Raw genomic sequence first — 13660 nt, forward strand, 5'->3', positions numbered from 1 at the left:
AAGGGGTATTCCATACCATCTGACGTCATGCTAAACAATATATAGGGGTGGCTAGCTGGGGGGGAGGGGGCCGGACTGCTCGGGGTTAGGCTGGGCATCGGTCAGCGAGTGGTGAGCAATTGCATTGTGCATCACTTGTTTGTACATACTATTATTACTTTCCTATTATCACCATTGTATTATTATTGTTATTATTTTTATTATTATTTTGTTATTATTATTTTCCTGTCTTATTAAACTGTCTTTATCTCAACTCACGGGCTTCACTTTCCATTTCTCTCCCCCGTCCCAGAGAGGGAGGGGGGAGGGTGAGCGAACGGCTGCGTGGTGTTTAGCTGCCGGCCGGGTTAAACCACGACAGCCTTTTTGGCGCCCAACGTGGGGCCCGAAAGGTTGAGATAACGGCAGATCTGACCAGAGTGTGTTAAACTAAAATTGGTGTAAGGATTAGACCTGCTTAATAGTCACTTGTCATGATGCTGATTGCTTTAATCTCAACTCTGCTGCGCCTGTTTTCCAAATTGAGTATTATAGTACATTATTTTCCGTATTTACTCTCTGTCGTGTTGTTTATCCTCTCCGGGCCCTGGTTTCAGATCATTATGGTGCTGTGTGTTGTAGCAATGGCTTATGAGACGATGAAATATGTGGTCATGACTCTAACTTGTTATTTGTATTCAGTAACATCGTCGACTCTGTACTTTGGAAACTGTATCTTGGAAACTATTAGCAATTATACCTATTGTTTTTTTTCATTAGGGAGTCAAGCTGTGGAGGGGAAAGGGGAGGATATTTTTCCTTACTTGCTTACTCTCCCTTTCTCCTTCACCACCCCTGTATCCTCCTGGGTCACTCTGCCTTCCTCCTTCACCACCCTCTTATCCCCTGAGCTTGTCACAATAGCTCTCCAAGATATTGAATATTTCTGGAATACTCAGAGTACCATAGTCTTGTTGTTCTGCCTCATGAATGCACTTCAGGTTCTGCTTAAAGTTAAACAACTACTTGGGAAGCTCTTCTGGAGATCTGCCCGGGGGCAGGATAGTTGTGGGTGGCAGGGAGTATGGGCGGATATGGGCAGGCATCTAGAGCAGTTGGCACCCCCAGTGTGTTGGAAATTCACCCCTGAACAATGGCAAAATCCTCAAAAACTGGCAGAATGCTTGAAAAAAAGGTGTCATGATTCTGGCAGTTCTAAAGTAACACAAATCATTGTAACGTGCTGGGGCCTGGCTCATGCCTATCGAGCTGCCATTGATACTGCTATCAACTTAGTGACAGACCCTGCGGCCACTCCAAGCCCTGTGACAGATCCAACGGCCACTGTGACCCCTACGGTGGACTCGGCAGCCGCTCCAGATCCGGTTCCTGCAGCCGCTCCAGTCCCAGCTCCTGCAGCCGCTCCAGATCCGGTTCCTGCAGCCGCCCCAGCTCCAGCTCCTGCAGCCGCTCCAGTCCCAGCTCCTGCAACCGCTCCAGTCCCAGCTCCTGCAGCCGCTCCAGTCCCAGCTCCTGCAGCCGCTCCAGTCCCAGCTCCTGCAGCCGCTCCAGTCCCAGCTCCTGCAGCCGCTCCAGTTCCAGCTCCTGCAACCGCTCCAGTCCCAGCTCCTGCAGCCGCTCCAGTCCCAGCTCCTGCAGCCGCTCCAGTCCCAGCTCCTGCAGCCGCTCCAGTTCCAGTTCCTGCAGCCGCTCCAGCTCCAGCTCCTGCAGTCGCTCCAGCTCCAGCTCCTGCAGCCGCTCCAGCTCCAGCTTCTGCAGCCGCTCCAGTTCCAGTTCCTGCAGTCGCTCCAGTTTCAGCTCCGGCCGCTACTCCAGTCCCAGTTCCTGCAACTGCTCCAGTCCCAGCTCCTGAAGCTGCTCCAGCTCCAGCTCCTGCAGCCGCTCCAGCTCCAGCTCCTACTGCTGCTCCAGTCCCAGCTCCTGCAACTGCTCCAGCTCCAGCTCCAGCTCCTGCAGCCGCTCCAGCTCCAGCTCCTACTGCTGCTCCAGTCCCAGCTCCTGCAACTGCTGCAGCTCCAGCTCCAGCTCCTGTAGCCACTACAGCTCCGGTTCCTGCAACTGCTCCAGCTCCTGCAGCCGCTCCAGCTCCTGTGGCCGTGTCAGAGAAACGAGCAGTAGCAGTGCAAGCTGCCCCTGTAGAGAAGGTGAAAATATGGTATAGAAATTCAAGTCGTTTAGAACGCAGAGAGTCTTCTGCCAATCCAGGTAAGGCTTCTGCCAAAACTAAGTATAGAGATGACGAAGATGATGACGACGCTGGGCCATCAAGGATTCAGGAGGAGGAAGATGAGGATGCCGAAAGAGCAACAGTAACTACCCGAAGCCTAAACGAGCGCGAGCTACGAGATGTGCGAAAAGATTTTGGTCGCTGTATAGGTGAGCAGCTTGTCACCTGGCTGCTCCGGTGCTGGGACTCTGGAGCCAATTGTGTGGAATTAGACGGCAGGGAAGCCAGACGGTTGGGATCCCTTGCTCGAGACGCCGGCATTGACAAAGCAATTGCAGATGGAGCACGACCCACCAGCCTCTGGAGGCGTCTCCTCTCAGCTGTGAGGGAAAGGTATCCCTTCAAGGAAGATATTTTATGTCTACCAGGCAAGTGGACCACTATGGAGAAGGGAATCCAGTACCTGAGGGAATTAGCCGTACGGGAAGTGATTTATGAGGATCCAGACCAGACACAAACATCCAAAGATCCAGATGAAGTCAAGTGTACACGACCCATGTGGCGGAAGTTTGTACGGAGTGCACCATCATCATATGCCAGCTCATTGGCAATAATGGCCTGGAAAGAGGATGAGGAACCCACAGTGGATGAAGCGGCTAAACAACTCCGGCAGTACGAAGAAAGTCTCTCCTCTTCCTTACAGGCCTGCGTCTCAGCTGTGGAGAAACTTTCTGAAAAGGTTCACCAACTTGAAGAGAATCTATTGTCCTCCCCACCTGAACCAACCAGTGTCCACCGACCAAAAGAGAACACCTGGGAGAAAACACTTTCTGAAAAGTTTCACCAACTTGAAGAGAGATTATTCTCCTCCGCACCTGTACAAAGCAGTGTCTCAGCTGTCAGGGGTAGGCGTTCACCCACACAAGGAAGACGATATGGTGGGTACTCACCCCGTGCCACCCTGTGGTTTTACTTACGAGACCATGGAGAGGACATGAGAAAATGGGATGGAAAATCTACCGCGACCCTAGAGGCACGGGTACGTGAGTTGCAAAAGAAAACAATCAGGAAAAAAGGATTCTCCGAAAAGTTTGCTGCTCCAACTTCCAGCAGACAATCCTTCAAACACAGAAACGAAGAAGATTCTGACCAGGATTAGGGGGGCCCTGCCTCCAGCCAGGGGGAGGAAAGGGACAATCGAGTTTATTGGACTGTGTGGATTCGATGGCCTGGCACATCACGCGCACAGAAGTATAAGGCTTTAGTAGACACCGGTGCACAATGTACTATAATGCCATCGAGCTATAAAGGACCAGAGCCCATCTATATTTGTGGAGTGACAGGAGGATCTCAGCAGTTGACTGTATTGGAGGCTGAAGTGAGTCTGACTGGGAATGAGTGGGAAAAGCACCGTATTGTGACTGGCCCGGATGCTCCATGTATCCTTGGCATAGACTATCTTAGAAGAGGATATTGCAAGGACCCAAAAGGGTTCCGGTGGGCTTTTGGTATAGCTGCCTTAGAGACAGAGGGCATTAAACAATTATCTACCTTGCCTGGTCTCTCAGAGGACCCCTCTGTTGTGGGGTTGCTGAGGGTCGAAGAACAGCAAGTGCCAATCGCTACCACAACTGTGCACCGGCGGCAATATCGCACTAACCGAGACTCCCTGATTCCCATCCATAAGCTAATTCGTCAATTGGAGAGCCAAGGAGTGATCAGTAAGACCCATTCACCTTTCAATAGCCCCATATGGCCAGTGCGAAAGTCTAATGGCGAGTGGAGACTAACAGTGGACTATCGTGGCCTGAACGAAGTCACGCCACCACTGAGTGCTGCAGTGCCGGACATGCTGGAACTTCAGTATGAACTTGAATCGAGGGCAGCCAAGTGGTACGCCACAATTGATATCGCTAATGCATTTTTCTCCATCCCTCTAGCAGCAGAGTGCAGGCCACAATTTGCCTTCACTTGGAGGGGAGTCCAATATACTTGGAATAGGCTGCCCCAGGGGTGGAAACACAGCCCTACCATTTGCCATGGGCTGATCCAGTCTGCGCTAGAGCAGGGGGAAGCTCCTGAACACCTGCAGTACATCGATGACATTATTGTGTGGGGTGACACAGCAGAGGAAGTTTTCGAGAAAGGGAAGAAAATAGTCCAAATCCTTCTGAAAGCCGGTTTTGCCATAAAACAGAATAAAGTCAAAGGACCTGCACGAGAGATCCAGTTTTTAGGAATAAAATGGCAAGATGGACGTCGTCAAATCCCAATGGATGTGATCAACAAAATAACAGCTATGTCTCCACCAACTAACAAAAAAGAAACACAGACTTTCCTAGGTGTTGTGGGGTTTTGGAGAATGCACATCCCAAATTACAGTCTGATTGTAAACCCGCTCTACCAAGTAACCCGTAAGAAGAATGAGTTTGAATGGGGCCCTGAACAACGACAAGCCTTTGAACAAATCAAGCAGGAAATAGTCCATGCAGTAGCCCTTGGGCCAGTTCGAACAGGACCAGATGTAAAGAATGTGCTCTACACTGCAGCCGGGGAGAACGGCCCCACCTGGAGCCTCTGGCAGAAAGAACCTGGGGAAACTCGAGGTCGGCCCCTGGGGTTTTGGAGTCGGGGATACAGAGGATCTGAGGCCCGCTATACTCCAACTGAAAAGGAGATATTGGCAGCATATGAAGGAGTTCGATCTGCTTCGGAGGTGGTCGGTACTGAAGCTCAGCTCCTCCTAGCACCCCGATTGCCGGTACTAGGCTGGATGTTCAAGGGAAGGGTCCCCTCTACGCATCATGCAACTGATGCTACATGGAGCAAGTGGGTTGCATTGATTACTCAGCGGGCTCGAATAGGAAACCCCAGTCGCCCAGGAATATTGGAAGTGATCATGGACTGGCCAGAAGGCAAATACTTTGGGATATCATCAGAGGAGGAGGTGGGTCGTGCTGAAGAAGCCCCACTGTACAACCAGTTACCAGAGAATGAAAAGAAATATGCCCTGTTCACTGATGGGTCCTGTCGTATTGTGGGGAAGCATCGGAGATGGAAGGCTGCTGTATGGAGTCCTACGCGACGAGTTGCAGAAGCTGCTGAGGGAGAAGGTGAATCGAGTCAGTTTGCAGAAGTGAAAGCCATTCAGCTGGCTTTAGACATTGCTGAACGAGAAAAATGGCCAGTTCTCTATCTCTACACCGATTCATGGATGGTAGCAAATGCCCTGTGGGGATGGTTACAGCAATGGAAGCAAAACAACTGGCAGCGTAGGGGCAAAACCATCTGGGCTGCTGCATTGTGGCAAGATATTGCTGCTCGGGTAGAGAACCTGGCTGTGAAAGTACGCCACGTAGATGCTCATGTGCCCAAAAATCGGGCTACTGAAGAACATCAAAACAACCAGCAGGTGGATCAGGCTGCTAAGATTGAAGTAGCTCAGGTGGACTTGGATTGGCAGCATAAAGGTGAATTATTTATAGCCCGATGGGCCCATGACACCTCAGGCCATCAAGGTAGAGACGCAACATACAGATGGGCTCGTGATCGAGGGGTGGACTTGACCATGGATGCTATAGCACAGGTTATTCATGACTGTGAAACATGTGCTGCAATCAAGCAAGCCAAACGGTCAAAGCCTCTTTGGTATGGAGGACGATGGCTGAAATATAAATATGGAGAGGCCTGGCAGATTGATTACATCACACTCCCTCAAACTCGCAATGGCAAGCGCCACGTACTTACAATGGTGGAAGCAACCACCGGATGGCTGGAAACATATCCTGTGCCTCATGCCACTGCCCGGAACACCATCCTGGGCCTTGAAAAGCAAGTCCTATGGCGACATGGCACCCCAGAAAGAATAGAATCAGACAATGGGACTCACTTCCGAAACAACCTTATAGACACTTGGGCCAAAGAACATGGTATTGAATGGGTGTATCACATCCCCTATCATGCACCAGCCTCCGGAAAAGTCGAACGATACAATGGCCTGTTAAAGACTACCTTGAAAGCAATGGGCGCTGGGACGTTCAAAAACTGGGATACGCATTTAGCAAAGGCCACTTGGTTAGTCAATACTAGGGGATCTACCAACCGAGCTGGACCTGCCCAATCAAACCTGTTACGTACTGTAGATGGGGATAAAGTTCCTGTAGTGCATGTAAAAAATATGCTGGGTAAAACAGTCTGGGCTACTCCTGCCTCAGGAAAAGGCAAACCTATTCGTGGAATTGTTTTCGCTCAGGGACCTGGATACACTTGGTGGGTGATGCAAAAGAACGGAGAGGTCCGGTGTGTACCTCAAGGAGATTTAATACTGGGTGAGAATAGCCCATGAACTGAATTGTACCATGTTAAATAGTATATTATACTGTATGTTATCACTACCATGATTACTATAGGTGACTAATTAGAATGTATGGAAAAGAGTGTAACCTGAGCATGACATAAATGGTATGGAATAAGGGGTGGATAGATGTCCTGGTTTCAGTTAGCACAGAATTAATTTTCTTCCTAGTAGCTGGTGGAATGCTGTGTTTTGGCTTAGGATGAGAAGAGTGCTGATAACACCCCGATGCTTTAATTGTTGCAGAGCAGTGCTTATACTAAGCCAAGGACATCTCAGCCTTTTGCTCTGTCCTGCCAACGGGCAGGCTGGGGGTGCAGTAAGAACTGGGAGGGGACAGACCCAGGACAGGTGACCCAAACTAGCCAAAGGGGTATTCCATACCATCTGACGTCATGCTAAACAATATATAGGGGTGGCTAGCTGGGGGGGAGGGGGCCGGACTGCTCGGGGTTAGGCTGGGCATCGGTCAGCGAGTGGTGAGCAATTGCATTGTGCATCACTTGTTTGTACATACTATTATTACTTTCCTATTATCACCATTGTATTATTATTGTTATTATTTTTATTATTATTTTGTTATTATTATTTTCCTGTCTTATTAAACTGTCTTTATCTCAACTCACGGGCTTCACTTTCCATTTCTCTCCCCCGTCCCAGAGAGGGAGGGGGGAGGGTGAGCGAACGGCTGCGTGGTGTTTAGCTGCCGGCCGGGTTAAACCACGACACTGTGTAACTGCTCTGAATATTAACTTGCAAACTGCTGTGTCCAGCTGACCCTCAGGATATGCCTTTGGTAAGAAGTATGTACAAAGGACAAATTATCGGTAGTTCTGGAAAGCATTGGGTGGGATTTTTTTTTTTTTTTAAATGTTCCCCAGAGGTGACAGCAAAGGGGGAACAGAAAGAGGAGCCACTCTTTCTTTCACCAAGAGTGACCCAGAGATGGGAGAAAGAACTAGCATAACATCATCATGTGACAATGAGCACAAAGCAGTTCAGAGAAAGTGGGGAATAATAAATTCTTTAATTACAGGGGAGACTTTTTTTTATCCTGCGGTATACAACATGCTCCAGCAGTAGAGGCAGGGTCCACCCAAGCAGCTTCAACTATGAGAAATTAAATTCCTCTTCTCCTCATTTGCCTCTTTCGTCTTTGATGCTTTTCTCTTGTAATTTCCACCTTCCTGGGCAAAAGCACAACAATTTGGTTTTCTGAAATAGGTGCTGTTGTTTCCACTTTAACTCAGTCTACTGTACAAAGTCAACCCAGGTGACAGACACTGAACATGCTACTTTCACAGAGGCAGAAAATCCAAACAAAGTAGAGCTGCAGACAGAAATCTTTGAAGTAGCTAAAAACGAAGACAAATCTCAGGATCCCAAACAACAGGATGTCTTCGTCAATAACCTGCAGGCTTCTGTTTGAAGAAAGGTGTCAGATGAAACGAGAGATGCCTATTAGTGAGCATTTTCAGTGTTCCCCTGACGAGAGGCAGACAATGAAATTACAGTTATGACTCTGGGAAAACTGCTGTCACAAAGAGTTAATAATACTACCACACTGTGTTATGTGCTATTATGTTACATATAAATATACAGAAGGAAGCACCGGACCACCACCACAGCCCACTTACACAAATCCTTTCTGGAATCTCCTGACCATAATACAAATACACTTCTGCTTTTCTTCAAGACATTAATTTGAGCTGCATTACTTTTTTTTTTTCCCCAGTTTTGTCATTAATCTTACAAGAATTTCCAGAGACGTTCCCATGTTAACATACTTGACTTTTAAAAGCACAAGGAAATTCCTGTCCTTAGATGATTTTTTTCCCCATATCTAAGAGCAACACATTCCTTCCATTAAAATACTTTGTAGGCTCATTTTCCTCCAGTACACATCTAATACATTTAGGTCCCAAACCTGTAATGAGCACAGATGCAGGGGGCTGCCCACACACAGCAGGAAAAGGGCCATAATTCTGACTCATCTGGTAATTTATGCTTCTATACTGGTGTTACAATAATGTTAATATTGCATGAAAATATTTCTATAACACTTATAATATTTGTCAAAAAATAATATTCAGAGATTGTCAAATTGCCACCATGATTCTTACACGATCAGAATGCAGCATCCTCCAGTAGGCTGCACTGGCAAGCATGCATCCTAGCACAGGAGCTTGGGTATTTTCATCACTTGCAATGACCGAGCTTGGAGGTGCAAGGAGAGGACATGGAGACTAATGAAAATATTCAACTCAGTTGTTGTGACAGACTCAAAATTTTGATGTTTAAGCAGTCTCATCTGCTGGTAAATATATGGTTGGCACCAGAACTTTGTTAAGTATTCCACATTAAAGCATAAATTCACCTTGTATTTATATCTAAGAAATGCAAACAAAGATAAAGGATCTCAGAAGGTGTAAAATAAATTTTAAAAGTTAAAAAAAAAAAAAGTAAAAAAAAGTTAAACTGGCATATGTAGAGCAATTACTGGACAGGTCAGGTCTGATATAGCTGAAGGATAGATCACATGTACAATAAACCTATGGCAGTATTAATTTTCTATGTGTCTACATTTCAAGTCAGCTAGGATGGGTTTAAAAGTTGAGTTTGGAATTGAAACTTTTGGACAGTATTTTTAAAATGCTATTTAATGAATGAATTCAGTTAAAGGGAAAAAATGCTCCCTCCCAGTTTTTTTTTTCTTCCTTTTCAAAACTGTAACATGCATCATTGATAAGATATAAACCACAGAACACATAGGAGTTTTGCAGTTTTGACTTGGATGCAGACAGACAATTTTATGCAAGTCAAGACAAAGCAAACTGTGGCAAAACAACTGTTTTCCCCTTCCATGCTTGCATTTTGAGTATCTTGACTCTTTTGTCACCAAGTATACCAGAGGTACGTTACAGAGAAAAACAAATTAGGCTGGTCTGAAATAAAACTCACTCTGAATGTCTGAGATGAGTATTGGAAAAAAAGAAAAAAGAAAAAATCTCTAACATACTCAAAGGACGATATAAAGGTTAAACAGAAATTAAGTATGAAAGACATGACTGTGCATGAATGCATGCATGTGGCAGAGGTGAGAAGGCATGTACTTATGTTGATATATATGCTACTGGATAAAGAAAACTTATAATTGGGTACAAAACAGATTCTTACACAGATGCGATTCCTTAATTTCTTACGATATCTTTTAGGAAAGTTCAGATTATTCAACTCCTACAGATTCTTTTCCAAGTTTCGTTATTACAGATTAATGCCACCCAATTTTCTGTAGCCCTAACCCAAACAAAAGTATCTGGTGCTTGTTGTGTGTCTTACTAAATTATTAAGAAAATTGTGCTCTGATTCACTCCTTCTTGCATGAATTAAATCAACAACAACAACAAATCCCTACACCCTATCCTATCCCTATCAAGGCCATGACTCGTGGCCTTTGGATGTGCAAGCAGAAGCAGTCTGATTATCCTTCAGGGCTCCATATTCCTGGGGGGCTGTAGCATGAGAAGGGATGGGGAGAAAGGTACCTACAAGCTCATCATTCTTACGCTAAAGGATGAGAACTGGCGGCTGGACTTGATTAGTTCTTCAATCACTCAAAGTCATTACTGCATTAAATTAAGATTGCTTGAAGGCACATGGAGCAATTTACCTTGCACAAAATAAAGAAATTAACAAAACTGCACGTAAGGAAACCATTATCGAATCCCTGGTAGCAATACTTCACACATCCTTAACACCTCTCATCCAAGGATCTCAAAATATTTGGGGGCCAAAGTTTTCCAAAGATGAGTTCTATTTTTAATCTGCTCACAGGGTACAACATGAAGAGTTGTGTCTACCTGGCACTGAAGGATGCCTTCTGAGGTCCAGTCCCAGGCTGCACTGATGACAGAAAGAGCAGAGCTGCAGGCACAGCTTTGTGCGCAGCTGGAAGGCATGGTTGGAGGCTTGCTGGAACCCAAAGCGTACAAGCAGGGCGTTCACATCACCGCATCACCAGGTACGCTTCGGTAGATCTTATGGCACTTGACAGGAAAAGCACTCCAGAGCACACTCACTGCAGATGGCTGCATTTGAGCCTACTCATTTGGAAAAGACCGATACACCCACCCATCGTGGTTCTCTCGGCCACAAACACACATCTTTGGATTAGTCTGTCTCTTTTCATTTCCCACAGAGAAGTTAGTCCTTTCTCTTCTACAGTATGATGTAAGATGTATTTAAAAAAAAAAAAAAAAAAACAAAGATAAACTATATTTGCTAGGGTGGTGTGTCCACTAGCGAGTGAAAACAGAAGCCTCCACTTCTGTGTGCCAAGTAACAGGTTTGCAGAAATGTAAAAGGATAGTAAAATACACAGTCCCATGAAGACAATCATTCCTCCATGGAGCGAAGACAGGGAACTACAGGCAGAGAATTTGATTTTGCATGCGTTTGACTGACAGTGTTTCATTTCTAAGTTAGATCCCTTGGTTAGAGGTGAAATCCTCAGGACATGGCACTGCAGAACACTCAGAGTGGTGGCAGCTGAGGACGAATCTCTAGTTCTGATCCCCCATACCACATCTGTAGGGCTGACTGCAATGTCTGAAGCATCCCAGAACTGCATAGATACAATGCTGATGTAAAACTTTACTCATTTCCCTTACCTTTTATATGCAAAGTTTCTTCCATACAACACAGAATCTCAAAAGTATTGATTTCACACACATTTCTGACCTGGTTGATAACAAAAGCACAGGGGTGTGTATGTGTATACACACACACAAATATGCAGATATATACACCATCATAAAAAATAAAATTAAATTAAATTAAACCACAGAAAGACCCTATAAATTATCAGTAAGTAGTCAAGACCCTCACCTGTGATATGATTTACTATGCTTCAATAAACTTTCTGGATTCAAGTCTGCAAGTTCACAACTCTTCATGAAAGTGCCCTAGGCAGCAGGATCCAGAGTGTTTCAATATATCCTCCTCCACGATTGATTCAGTTACTAAGTCAGTGTATTTGGAATTATCAAATCACCTTCCTAGCTCACTAGTTATGACATACTTAGGAACCTGACTAAGTTGTGCTCCCTGATCCAATGAACATTTTCAAATTTCTTTTTCTGTTTGTTGGTTGCTTTGTTTATTTTCTTGTTTGTTTTGTTTGTTTTTCCCAGAGGGGAAAATGAAGGAGAATTTTCTGATTAAGCAAAATTTTAAACGACTATTTTCAGTCACTCTATAACCCTATTCTTTTCCACTTTGGGGCTACAACCAAAAATAGCCATGAGCATACACACAGCAGCATTGACCACAGAATGTGGTCTTACCCCTTTCAGTCTATGGTCTAGGTAACACATATTTCCAGAAATACTTAGCTTTCTTTCAGGCAACAACACAAATTTCCTGATTTTACAAGGAAGAGGCCAACCCCCAGCGCCCCACAGCTTCCTTTCAGGTAGCTGTAGAGAGCAATAAGGTCTCCCCTGAGCCTCCTCTTCTCCAGACTAAACAACCCCAGTTCCTTCAGCTGCTCCTCATGGGACTTGTGCTCCAGGCCCTTTCACCAGCTTCATAGCCCTGCTCTGGACACTCTCCAGGGCCTTCAGGTCCTTCTTGTAATGAGGGGCCCAAAACTCCAGTCGATACATTGAGCATTTCAAATCTCTCTCAGAAAGACTGTACTGAAGTCAATGGGAATAACGCCTACTGATGTCAGTAGAGCAAAGGTTTTACCAAGAGAACATTTCACACTAAATGTACCACACTTTGTATTTGTCATGATACATTACAAGGTAAACTTCCACCATTTATTCAGTATTACCCTTTCAGAGAAAGGGAATACAGTTAATAAATGAAATCCAACAGAGTCCTTTAAAACAAGCCTAAACAAATAGCAACTCTTATTAACATGCTGTTTCTTTCCTTCCACAACACCATGTCCCCAGAGCTCTTGAGAAATTTCAGTCTCCACCACTTTTCATTAAAGTGGAAGACCCTGGGATCTCCATGTATCTTGCTAAGCACGTTAAAAGGAGAAGCTTAACTATTCATCTGTCTGCAGTCTATTCCTAAATAAGTGAAAAATTTAGCTGTAGTATGGCGTTACCTTCACTTAAATAACACTGTGTGAAACATCATGATTTTGAAAATACCCAACATGTAATTGTACATACTTTTAGTAATTTGTGAATTCCCAGTTACACTACTACAGTTAACCTTAGATATACTCAAATACTTAGAGTATTTGAGGAGAATTTAGTGAAAAGCTGTGAAATTCTTCTGTTGCCTGGTTGAATATGTGGTGCAAAAGAAAACCATTTCATAGTAGTTACTGATGGGGTGTTAATGTCATTATTATGGAGAGCAACTTTTTACTTGAGAACAACTTTTTACACAGGCAGATAGCAATAGAACAATGGGGAATAGTTTTAAAGCAAAAGGGAGATTTAGATTTAGAAGGGAGATTTTAGGAGGAAATTCTTTACTCAGAGGGCGGTGAGGCCCTGGCACAAGTTTCCTGGAGATGCTGTGGACGCCACATCCCTGGAGGTGCTCAAGGCCAGGCTGGATGGGGCTTTGGGTATCCTGATCTAGTGGGAGGTGTCCCTGCCCATGGCAGGAGGTTGGAACTAGCTGGTCTTTAAGATCTCTTCCAACCCAAGCCATTCTGTGACTCTGTGTACAACGGAGAATATATGTATTGCAGAGGTGGCTTAAATTATTATTTTCACCATCCTCACTTGTGAAGAAAACAACTTCTTGCCTAAGGCCTGATGAATGAAATCTTAAAAGAATGATTCTGAGCAAAAGTTACTTGCCTAAGTGATCCCAATGACACACTGGTACCCAGGGAACAGTAGTACTTGCATCTTGTAAGCAAGGCACTCATCAACACACCACAAGAAACAATTCGCTCCTCAGAAGGCAGCAACCCTCATCATGCAATACTTTTGTAGTGGTTACTCCCCTCATTCTTGAAGCTTATTGTAAGCAGCCTTGAATTCCCTACTTATGGACTCACCAGCTATGGAGAAGCAGTGCACCCTATGCTGACAAGTATCACCCAGGTTCCCCTTCTGTGTTAAGAAAAAAAAAAAAAAGATACTGCTTTCAGTTAAAAA

General features: G+C 45.1%; 1 protein-coding gene across 29 annotated transcripts in view; it reads right to left on the reverse strand.

Annotated features, from left to right (window-relative positions):
• The window catches only part of RIMS1 (regulating synaptic membrane exocytosis 1), a 318971-nt gene that overhangs the window by 282309 nt on the left and 23002 nt on the right, over positions 1-13660 (reverse strand). The window lies entirely within an intron of this gene.

The sequence above is a fragment of the Anas platyrhynchos genome, chromosome 3, assembly GCF_047663525.1.
Source record: "Anas platyrhynchos isolate ZD024472 breed Pekin duck chromosome 3, IASCAAS_PekinDuck_T2T, whole genome shotgun sequence".
NCBI classification, from domain to species: Eukaryota; Metazoa; Chordata; class Aves; order Anseriformes; family Anatidae; genus Anas; species Anas platyrhynchos.